We start from the raw sequence: 12,543 nt of genomic DNA on the forward strand, positions 1-12,543 counted from the left end.
TTAGATAGACATCCCTCTAATCATCTAAGTGATCACGTGATCCATATCAACTAAACCATGTCTGATCATCACGTGAGATGGAGTAGTTTTCAATGGTGAACATCACTATGTTGATCATATCTACTATATGATTCACGCTTTACCTTTCGGTCTCAGTGTTCCGAGGCCATGTCTGCATATGCTAGGCTCGTGAAGTTTAACCCGAGTATTCTGCGTGTGCAAAACTGGCTTGCACCCGTTGTATGTGAACGCAGAGCTTATCACACCCGATCATCATGTGGTGTCTCGACACGACGAACTGTAGCAACGGTGCATACTCAGGGAGAACACTTGTACCTTGAAATTTAGTGAGAGATCATCTTATAAAGCTACCGTCATACTAAGCAAAATAAGATGCATAAAGGATAAACATCACATGCAATCAAATAAGTGATATGATATGGCCATCATCATCTTGTGCCTTTTGATCTCCATATCCAAATCACCGTCATGATCACCATCTTCACCGGCTTGACACCTTGATCTTCATCTAAGAATCGTTGTCGTCTCGCCAACTATTGCTTCTACAACTATCGCTACTGCTAAGTGATAAAGTAAAACAATTACATGGCGATTGCATTTCATACAATAAAGCGACAACCATATGGCTCCTGCCAGTTGTCGATAACTATGTTACAAAACATGATCATCTCATACAACAATTTATATGATCACGTCTTGACCATATCACATCACAACATGCCCTGCAAAAACAAGTTAGACGTCCTCTACATTGTTGTTGCAAGTTTTACGTGCCTGCTACGGGCTTAGCAAGAACCGTTCTTACCTACGCATAAAAAAACCACAACACGGTATAGTGATTGCTTTTAGATCTTCAGAAAGAACCTTGTTCATTGAATCCGATTCAACTAAAGTTGGAGAAACAGAAACCCACTAGCCACCTGTGTGCGAAGCACGTCAGTAGAACCAGTCTCGCGTAAGCGTACGCGTAATGTCAGTGTGAGCCGCTTCATCCAACAATACCGCTGAATTAAGAATCAACTAGTGATGGCAAGCAATATGTATATACCCACGCCCACAACTCCTTTGTGTTCTACTCATGCTATAACATCTATGCATAGACCTGGCTTGGATGCCACTGTTGGGGAACGCAGCAATTTCAAAAAAAAACCTACGCACACGCAAGATCCATATAGGTGATGCATATCAACGAGAGGGGGAGAGTATGTCTACGTACCCTCGTAGATCGAAAGCGGAAGCGTTATGAAACACGCTTAATGTAGTCGAACATCTTCACGATCCAACCGAGCAAGTACCGAACGCACAACACCTCTGTGATCTGCGCACGTTCAGCTCGGTGACGTCCCTCGTACTCTTGATCCAGTTGAGGCCGAGGGAGAGTTTCGTCAGCACGACAGCGTGATGACGGTGGTGATGAAGTTACCGACGCAGGGCTTCGCCTAAGCACTACAACGATATGACCGAGGTGGAATTATGTGGAGGGGGTTACTGCACACGGCTAAACAATCAACTTGTGTGTCTATGGGGTGCCCCCTCCTTCGTATATAAAGGAGTGGAGGAGGGGAGGGCCGGCCCTCATAGGGAGTGCCCAAGGGGGGAGTCCTACTCCCAGTAGGAGTAGGTTTCCCCCTTCCTAGTAGGAGTAGGAGAAGAAGGAAGAGGGAGAGAGAGGGAAGGAAAGGGGGGCGGCCCTCCACCCAATTCAGATTGGGTTTGGGGGGTGCCCTCCCCTGTCCGCCTCCTCCTCTCTCCCACTAAGGCCCAATAAGGCCCATTGACTCCCCGGGGGGTTCCGGTAACCCCCTGGTACTCTGGTAAATGCCCGAACTCATCCGGAACCATTCCGATATCCAAACATAGCCTTCCAATATATCGATCTTTATGTCTCAACCATTTTGAGACCCCTCGTCATGTCCGTGATCACATTCGGGACTCTGAACTACCTTCGGTACATCAAAACACATAAACTCATAATACCGATCATCATCGAACGTTAAGCGTGCGGACCCTACGGGTTCGAGAACTATTTAGACATGACCGAGACTCACTTCCGGTCAATAACCAATAGCGGAACCTGGATGCTCATATTGGCTCCTACATATTCTACGAAGATCTTTATCGGTCAAACCGCATAACAACATACGTTGTTCCCTTTATCATCGGTATGTTACTTGAAGGAAATATGCCCTAGAGGCAATAATAAAGTTATTATTTATTTTCTTATTTCATGATAAATGTTTATTATTCATGCTAGAATTGTATTAACCGAAAACATAATACATGTGTGAATACATAGACAAACAGAGTGTCACTAGTATGCCTCTACTTGACTAGCTCGTTAATCAAAGATGGTTATGTTTCCTAACCATAGACAAAGAGTTGTTATTTTATTAACGGGGTCACATCATTAGGAGAATGATGTGATTGACTTGACCCATTCCGTTAGCTTAGCACTCGATCGTTTAGTATGTTGCTATTGCTTTCTTCATGAATTATACATGTTCCTATGACTATGAGATTATGCAACTCCCGTTTACCGAAGGAACACTTTGTGTGCTACCAAACGTCACAACGTAACTGAGTGATTATAAAGGAGCTCTACAGGTGTCTCCAAAGGTACATGTTGGGTTGGCGTATTTCGAGATTAGGATTTGTCACTCCGATTGTCGGAGAGGTATCTCTAGGCCCTCTCGGTAATGCACATCACATAAGCCTTACAAGCATTGCAACTAATGAGTTAGTTGCGAGATGATGTATTACAGAACGAGTAAAGAGACTTGCCAGTAACGAGATTGAACTAGGTATTGAGATACCGACGATCGAATCTCGGGCAAGTAACATACCGATGACAAAGGGAACAACGTATGTTGTTATGCGGTCTGACCGGTAAAGATCTTCATAGAATATGTAGGAGCCAATATGAGCATCCAGGTTCCGCTATTGGTTATTGACCGGAGACATGTCTCGGTCATGTCTACATTGTTCTCGAACCCGTAGGGTCCGCACGCTTAAGGTTTCGATGACAGTTATATTATGAGTTTATGAGTTTTGATGTACCAAAGTTAGTTCGGAGTCCCGGATGTGATCACAGACATGAGGAGGAGTCTCGAAATGGTCGAGACATAAAGATTGATATATTGGACGGCTATATTCGGACACCGGAAGTGTTCCGGGGAAGTTTCAGATAAAACCGGAGCACCGGGGGTTACCGGAACCCCCCGGGGGGTTAATGGGCCTCATGGGCCTAGAGTGGAGAAGAGGAGGGGCTGCCAGGGCAGGCCGCGTGCCCCCTCTCCCCCTAGTCCGAATTGGACAAGGAGGGAGGGGCGGCGCCCCCCTCTCCTCTCTCCCTTCCTTCCCCCTCTCCTGCGCGCCTCCTACTAGGGCCGGCCGCACCCCCCCTTGGATCCTTTATATACGGAGGCAAGAGGCACCCCATAGACACAAGTTGATCCATGTGATCATATTCTTAGCCGTGTGCGGTGCCCCCTTCCACCATAGTCCTCGATAATATTGTAGCGGTGCTTAGGCGAAGCCCTGCGATGGTAGTACATCAAGATTGTCACCATGCCGTCGTGCTGACGGAACTCTTCCCCGACACTTTGCTGGATCGGAGTCCGGGGATCGTCATCGAGCTGAACGTGTGCTAGAACTCAGAGGTGCCGTAGTTTCGGTGCTTGATCGGTCGGGCCGTGAAGACGTACGACTACATCAACCACGTTGTGCTAACGCTTCCGTTGTTGATCTACAAGGGTACATGGATCACACTCTCCCCTCTCGTTGCTATGCATCACCATGATCTTGCGTGTGCGTAGGAAATCTTTTGAAATTACTACGTTTCCCAATAGTGGCATCCGAGCCTAGGTTTTATGTGTTGATGTTATATGCACGAGTAGAACACAAGTGAGTTGTGGGCGATATAAGTCATACTACTTACCAGCATGTCATACTTTGGTTCGGCGGTATTGTTGGACGAAGCGGCCCGGACCGACATTACGCGTACGCTTACGCGAGACCGGTTCTCCCGGCGTGCTTTGCACAAAGGTGGCTAGCGGGTGACAGTTTCTCCAACTTTACTTGAACCAAGTGTGGCTACGCCCGGTCCTTGCGAAGGTTAAAACAGCACCAACTTGACAAACTATCGTTGTGGTTTTGATGCGTAGGTAAGATTGGTTCTTTCTTAAGCCCGTAGCAGCCATGTAAAACTTGCAATAACAAAGTAGAGGACGTCTAACTTGTTTTTGCAGGGCATGTTGTGATGTGATATGGTCAAGACATGATACTAAATTTTATTGTATGAGATGATCATGTTTTGTAACCGAGTTATCGGCAACTGGCAGGAGCCATATGGTTGTCGCTTTATTGTATGCAATGCAATCGCGCTGTAATGCTTTACTTTATCACTAAGTGGTAGCGATAGTCGTGGAAGCATAAGATTGGCGAGACGACAACAATGCTACGATGGAGATCAAGGTGTCGCGCCGGTGACGATGGTGATCACGACGGTGCTTCGAAGATGGAGATCACAAGCACAAGATGATGATGGCCATATCATATCACTTATATTGATTGCATGTGATGTTTATCTTTTATGCATCTTATCTTGCTTTGGTTGACGGTAGCATTATAAGATGATCTCTCACTAATTATCAAGAAGTGTTCTCCCTGAGTATGCACCATTGCGAAAGTTCTTCGTGCTGAGACACCACGTGATGATCGGGTGTGATAGGCTCTACGTTCAAATACAACGGGTGCAAAACAGTTGCACACGCGGAATACTCAGGTTATACTTGACGAGCCAAGCATATACAGATATGGCCTCGGAATACGGAGACCGAAAGGTCGAGCGTGAATCATATAGTAGATATGATCAACATAGTGATGTTCACCAATGAAACTGCTCCATCTCACGTGATGATCGGACATGGTTTAGTTGATTTGGATCACGTGATCACTTAGAGGATTAGAGGGATGTCTATCTAAGTGGGAGTTCTTAAGTAATATGATTAAATTGAATTTAAATTTATCATGAACTTAGTCTCGGTAGTATTTTGCAAATCATGTTGTAGATCAATAGCTCGCGTTGTTGCTTCCCTGTGTTTATTTTGATATGTTCCTAGAGAAAATTGTGTTGAAAGATGTTAGTAGCAATGATGCGGATTGGATCCGTGATCTGAGGTTTATCCTCATTGCTGCACAGAAGAATTATGTCCTTGATGCACCGCTAGGTGACAGACCTATTGCAGGAGCAGATGTAGACGTTATGAACATTTGGCTAGCTCAATATGATGACTACTTGATAGTTTAGTGCACCATGCTTAAATGGCTTAGAATCGGGACTTCAAAGACGTTTTGAACGTCATGGACCATATGAGATGTTCCAGGAGTTGAAGTTAATATTTCAAGCAAATACCCGAGTTGAGAGATATGAAGTCTCCAACAAGTTCTATAGCTAAAAGATGGAGGAGAATCGCTCAACTAGTGAGCATGTGCTCAGATTGTCTGGGTACTACAATCGCTTGAATCAATGGGAGTTAATCTTCCAGATAAGATAGTGATTGACAGAATTCTCTAGTCACCATCACCAAGTTAGTAGAACTTCGTGATGAACTATGATATGCAAGGGATAACGGAAATGATTCCCAAGCTCTTCGTAATGCTGAAATTGACGAAGGTAGAAATCAAGAAAAACATCAAGTGTTGATGGTTGACAAGACCACCAGTTTCAAGAAAAGGGCAAAGGGAAGAAGGGGAACTTCAAGAAGAACGACAAGCAAGTTGCTGCTCAAGTGAAGAAGCCCAAGTCTGATCCTAAGCCTGAGACTAAGTGCTTCTACTGCAAAGGGACTGGTCACTGGAAGCAGAACTACCCCAAGTGATTGGCGGATACAAAGGATGGCAAAGTGAACATAAGTATATTTGATATACATGTTATTGTTGTGTACTTTACTAGTGTTTATAGCAACCCCTCAGTATTTGATACTAGTTCAGTTGCTAAGATTAGTAACTCGAAACAGGAGTTGCAGAATAAACAGAGACTAGTTAAGGGTGAAGTAACGATGTGTGTTGGAAGTGGTTCCAAAATTGATATGATCATCATCGCACACTCCCTATACTTTCGGGATTAGTGTTGAACCTAAATAAGTGTTATTTGGTGTTTGCGTTGAGCATGAATATGATTTGATCATGTTTATTGTAATATGGTTATTCATTTAAGTAAGAGAATAAATTGTTGTTCTGTTTACATGAATAAAACCTTATATGGTTACACACCCAATGAAAATAGTTCGTTGGATCTCGATCGTAGTGATGCACATAAACATAATATTGAAACCAAAAGATGCAAAGTTAATAATGATAGTGCAAACTTATTTGTGCACTACCATTTAGGTCATATTGGTGTAAAGCGCATGAAGAAACTCCATGCTGATGGGCTTTTGGAATCACTTGATTATGAATCAGTTGATGCTTGCGAACCATGCCTCATGGGCAAGATGACTAAGACTCCATTCTTCGGAACAATGGAGCGAGCAATAGATTTGTTGGAAATCATACATACTGATGTATGTGGTCCGATGAATATTGAGGCTCGCGATAGGTATCATTATTTTCTGTTCTTCACAGATAATTTGAGCAGATGTGAGTATATCTACTTGATGAAACATAAGTCTGAAACATTTGAAAAGTTCAAAGAATTTCAGAGTGAAGTGGAAAATCATCGTAACAAAAAAATAAAGTTTCTATGATCTGATCGTAGAGAAGAGTATTTGAATTACGAGTTTGGTCTTTAGTTAAAACAATGTGAAATAGTTTCACTACTCACGCCACCTGGAACACCACATTGTAATGGTGTGTCCGAACATCATAACCGTACTTTATTAGATATGGTGTGATCTATGATGTCTCTTACCGATCTACCACTATCGTTTTGGGGTTATGCATTAGAGACATCTACATTCACGTTAAATAGGGCACCATCTAAATCCGTTTGAGATGACACCATATGAACTATGGTTTAGCAAGAAACCTAAGCTGTCGTTTCTTAAAGTTTGAGGTTGCAATGCTTATGTGAAAAAGTTTCAACTTGATAAGCTCAAACCTAAATCGGAGAAGTGCGTCTTCATAGGATATCCAAAGGAAACTATTGGATACACCTTCTATCACAGATCCGAAGGCAAGACTTTTGTTGCTAAGTTCGGAAACTTTCTAGAGAAGGAGTTTCTCTCGAAAGAAGTGAGTGGGAGGAAAGTAGAAAACTTGATAAGGTAATTGTACCTTCTCCCTTATTGGAAAGTAGTTCATCATAGAAATATGTTCTTGTGACTACTACACCAATTAGTGAGGAAGCTAATGATGATGATCATGTAAGTTCAGATCAAGTTACTACCGAATCTCGTAGGTAAACCAGAGTGAGATCCGCACCAGAGTGGTACGGTAATCCTGTTCTGGAAGTCATGTTACTAGACCATGACGAACTTGCGGACTATGAGGAAGCGATGATGAGCCCAGATTCCGCGAAATGGTTTGAGGCCATGAAATCTGAGATATGATCCATGTATGAGAACAAAGTATGGACTTTGATGGATTTGCCCGATGATCCGCAAGCCATAGAAAATAAATGGATCTTCAAGAGGAAGACGGACGCTGATAGTAGTGTTACTATCTACAAAACTAGACTTGTCGAAAAAGGTTTTTGACAAAGTTCAAGGTGTTGACTACGATGAAATTTTCTCACTCGTAGCGATGCTTAAGTCTGTCCAAATCATGTTAGCAATTGCCGCATTTTTATGAAATCTGGCAAATGGATAAACAAAACTACATTCCTTAATGGATTTAAAGAAGAGTTGTATATGATGCAACCAGAAGGTTTTGTCAATCCTAAAGGTGCTAACAAAATATGCAAGCTCCAGTGATCCATCTATGGACTGGTGCAAGCATCTCGGAGTTGGTACGCTTTGATAAGTTGATCAAAGCATATAGTTTTATACAGACTTGCGGTGAAGCCTGTATTTACAAGAAAGTGAGTGGGAGCACTACAACATTTCTGATAAGTATATGTGTATGACATATTGTTGATTGGAAATAATGTAGAATTATTCTGCAAAGCATAAAGGAGTGTTTGAAAGGATTTTTTCAAAGAAAGACCTCGGTGAAGCTGCTTACATATTGAGCATCAAGATCTATAGAGATAGATCAAGACGCTTGATAAGTTTTTTCAATAACTACATACCTTGACAAGATTTTGAAGTAGTTCTAAATGGAACAGTCAAAGAAAGAGTTCTTGCCTGTGTTGCAAGGTGTGAAATTGAGTAAGACTCAAAGCCCGACCACGGCAGAAGATAGAAAGAGAATGAAAGTCATTCCCTATGCCTCAGCCATAGATTCTGTAAAGTATGCCATGCTATGTACCAGATCTGTTGTATACCCTACACTATGTTAAGCGAGGGAATACAATAGTGATCTAGGAAGTAGATCACTGGACAGGGTCAAAATTATCCTTAGTGGAATAAGTATATGTTTCTCGATTATGGAGGTGACAAAAGGTTCGTCGTAAAGGGTTACGTCGATGCAAACTTTGACACTGATCCAGATGATTCTAAGTCTCAATCTGGATGCATATTGAAAGTGGGAGCAATTAGCTAGAGTAGCTCCGTGCAGAGCATTGTTGACATAGAAATTTGCAAAATACATACGGATCTGAATATGGCAGACCCGTTGACTAAACTTCTCTCATAGGCAAAACATAATCACACCTTAGTACTCTTTGGGTGTTAATCACATAGCGATATGAACTAGATTATTGACTCTAGTAAACCCTTTGAGTGTTGGTCACATAATGATGTGAACTATTAGTGTTAAATCACATGGCAATGTGAACTAGATTATTGACTCTAGTGCAAGTGGGAGACTGAAGGAAATATGCCCTAGAGTCAATAATAAAGTTATTATTTATTTTCTTATTTCATGATAAATGTTTATTATTCATGCTAGAATTGTATTAACCGGAAACATAATACATGTGTGAATACATAGACAAACAGAGTGTCACTAGTATGCCTCTACTTGACTAGCTCGTTAATCAAAGATGGTTATGTTTCCTAACCATAGACAAAGAGTTGTTATTTGATTAACAGGATCACATCATTAGGAGAATGATGTGATTGACTTGACCCATTCCGTTAGCTTAGCACTCGATCGTTTAGTATGTTGCTATTGCTTTCTTCATGAATTATACATGTTCCTATGACTATGAGATTATGCAACTCCCGTTTACCGGAGGAACACTTTGTGTGCTACCAAACGTCACAACATAACTGGGTGATTAGAAAGGAGCTCTACAGGTGTCTCCAAAGGTACATGTTGGGTTGGCGTATTTCTAGATTAGGATTTGTCACTCCGATTGTCGGAGAGGTATCTCTGGGCCCTCTCGGTAATGCACATCACATAAGCCTTGCAAGCATTGCAACTAATGAGTTAGTTGCGAGATGATGTATTACAGAACGAGTAAAGAGACTTGCCGGTAATGAGATTGAACTAGGTATTGAGATACCGACGATCGAATCTCGGACAAGTAACATACCGATGACAAAGGGAACAACGTATGTTGTTATGCGGTCTGACCGATAAAGATCTTCGTAGAATATGTAGGAGCCAATATGAGCATCCAGGTTCCGCTATTGGTTATTGACCGGAGACATGTCTCGGTCATGTCTACATTGTTCTCGAACCCGTAGGGTCCGCATGCTTAAGGTTTCGATGACAGTTATATTATGAGTTTATGAGTTTTGATGTACCGAAGTTAGTTCGGAGTCCCGGATGTGATCACGGGCATGACGAGGAGTCTTGAAATGGTTGAGACATAAAGATTGATATATTGGACGGCTATATTCGGACACCGGAAGTGTTCCGGGGAAGTTTCGGATAAAACCGGAGCACCGGGGGGTTACCGGAACCCCCCGGGGGGTTAATGGGCCTCATGGGCCTAGAGTGGAGAAGAGGAGGGGCTGCCAGGGCAGGCCGCGTGCCCCCTCTCCCCCTAGTCCGAATTGGACAAGGAGGGAGGGGCGGCGCCCCCCTCTCCTCTCTCCCTTCCTTCCTCCTCTCCTAATTGGACAAGGAAAGGGAGGGGAGTCCTACTCCCGGTAGGAGTAGGACTCCTCCTGCGCGCCTCCTACTAGGGCCGGCCGCACCCCCCCCCCTTGGATCCTTTATATACGGAGGCAAGAGGCACCCCATAGACACAAGTTGATCCACGTGATCATATTCTTAGCCGTGTGCGGTGCCCCCTTCCACCATAGTCCTCGATAATATTGTAGTGGTGCTTAGGCGAAGCCCTGCGATGGTAGTACATCAAGATCGTCACCACGCCGTCGTGCTGACGGAACTCTTCCCTGACACTTTGCTGGATCGGAGTCCGGGGACCATCATCGAGCTGAACGTGTGCTAGAACTCGGAGGTGCCGTAGTTTCGGTGCTTGATCGGTCGGGCCGTGAAGACGTACGACTACATCAACCACGTTGTGCTAACGCTTCCGTTGTTGATCTACAAGGGTACGTAGATCACACTCTCCCCTCTCGTTGCTATGCATCACCATGATCTTGCGTGTGCGTAGGAAATCTTTTGAAATTACTACGTTTCCCATCATTACTTGCCCGAGATTCGATCGTCGGTATCTCAATACCTAGTTCAATCTCGTTACCGGCAAGTCTCTTTACTCATTCCGTATTGCATAATCCCTCAACTAGCTCATTAGTAACATTACTTGCAAGGCTTATAGTGATGTGCATTGCCGAGAGGGCCCAGAGATACTCTCCGATACATGGAGAGACAAATCCTAATCTTGATCTATGCCAACTCAACAAACACTGTCGGAGACACCTGTAGAGCATCTTTATAATCACCCAGTTACCTTGTGATGTTTGATAGCACACTAAGTGTTCCTCCAGTATTTGCGAGTTGCATAATCTCATAGTCATAGGAACATGTATAAGTTATGGAGAATGCAATAGCAATCAACTAAACGATCATAGTGCTGAGCTAACGGATGGGTCAAGTCAATCACATCATTCTCTAATGATGTGATCCCGTTCATCAAATGACAAATCTTGTCCATGGATAGGAAAGTTAACCATCTTTGATTAACAAGCTAGTCAAGTAGAGGCATACTAGTGACAATCTGTTTGTCTATGTATTCACACATGTACTAAGTTTCCGGTTAATACAATTCTAGCATGAATAATAAACATTTATCATGATATAAGGAAATATAAATAACAACTTTATTATTGCCTCTAGGGCATATTTCCTTCAATGCTATGGTTGGGTTTCACGACCTTAATGATCTTTAGTAGTTGCGGATGCTTGCTAGAGTTCCAATCATAAGGGCATATGATCAAAGTAGAGAAAGTATGTTAACTCATGCCTCTCCCTCATATAAAGTAGCAAGAATGATTAGCAGTACTTGTTCTTGATTGCCTAGGGACAAATGACCTTCTTATTGACAAAAGCTCTCCACTTTTATTACCTTGCAATTTATCTGTAGTTTTATTCTCGCGAAGTACTCGTAGTTTTATCCTTGTAAAATAGTTTCATACTTGTTTCCGGTAAAGCAAATGCCAAGCGTGCGTAGAGTTGTATCGGTGGTCGATAGAACTTGAGGGAATATTTGTTCTACCTTTAGCTCCTCGTTGGGTTCGACACTCTTATTTATCGAAAAAGGCTACAAACGATCCCCAATACTTGTGGGTTATCAAACATTACATCGCATACCTCAAAGCCTGTCAGTAGACTGCAGAAGGCTTCATTCAGTCCGTTTTTGGCGGACTGAACCTTCTCCATAACCGCACCCATCAGGGTATGGTGCTCCTCCACCACAGAAGCACTTTGCAGTGTGATAACCCACAAGTTTATGGGATCACAATAGGTTTCGAGGGTAGAGTATTCAACCCAAATTTATTGATTCGACACAAGGGGAGCCAAAGAATATTCTCAAGTATTAGCAGCTGAGTTGTCAATTCAACCACACCTGGAAACTTAATATCTGCAGCAAGGTATTTAGTAGCAAAGTGATATGATAGTAGTGGTAACGGTGGCAAAAGGTAACGGTAGCAAAAGTAATATTTTTAGGTTTTGAAGTGATTGTAACAGTAGCAGCGGAAAAGTAAATAAGCGAAGAACAATATAGAAAAAGCTCGTAGGCATTGGATCGGTGATGGAGAATTATGCCGGATGCGATCGATCATGTAACAATCATAACATAGGGTGACACAGAACTAGCTCCAGTTCATCAATGTAATGTAGGCATGTATTCCGAATATAGTCATACGTGCTTATGGAAAAGAACTTGCATGGCATCTTTTATCCTACCCTCCCGTGCCAGCGGGGTCCTATTGGAAACTAAGGGATATTAAGGCCTCCTTTTAATATAGTACCGGACCAAAGCATTAACACATAGTGAATACATGAACTCCTCAAACTACGGTCATCACCGGTAAGTATCCCGATTATTGTCACTTCGGGGTT

The sequence above is a fragment of the Triticum aestivum genome, chromosome 6A (assembly GCF_018294505.1).
Source record: "Triticum aestivum cultivar Chinese Spring chromosome 6A, IWGSC CS RefSeq v2.1, whole genome shotgun sequence".
Taxonomy (NCBI): Eukaryota; Viridiplantae; Streptophyta; class Magnoliopsida; order Poales; family Poaceae; genus Triticum; species Triticum aestivum.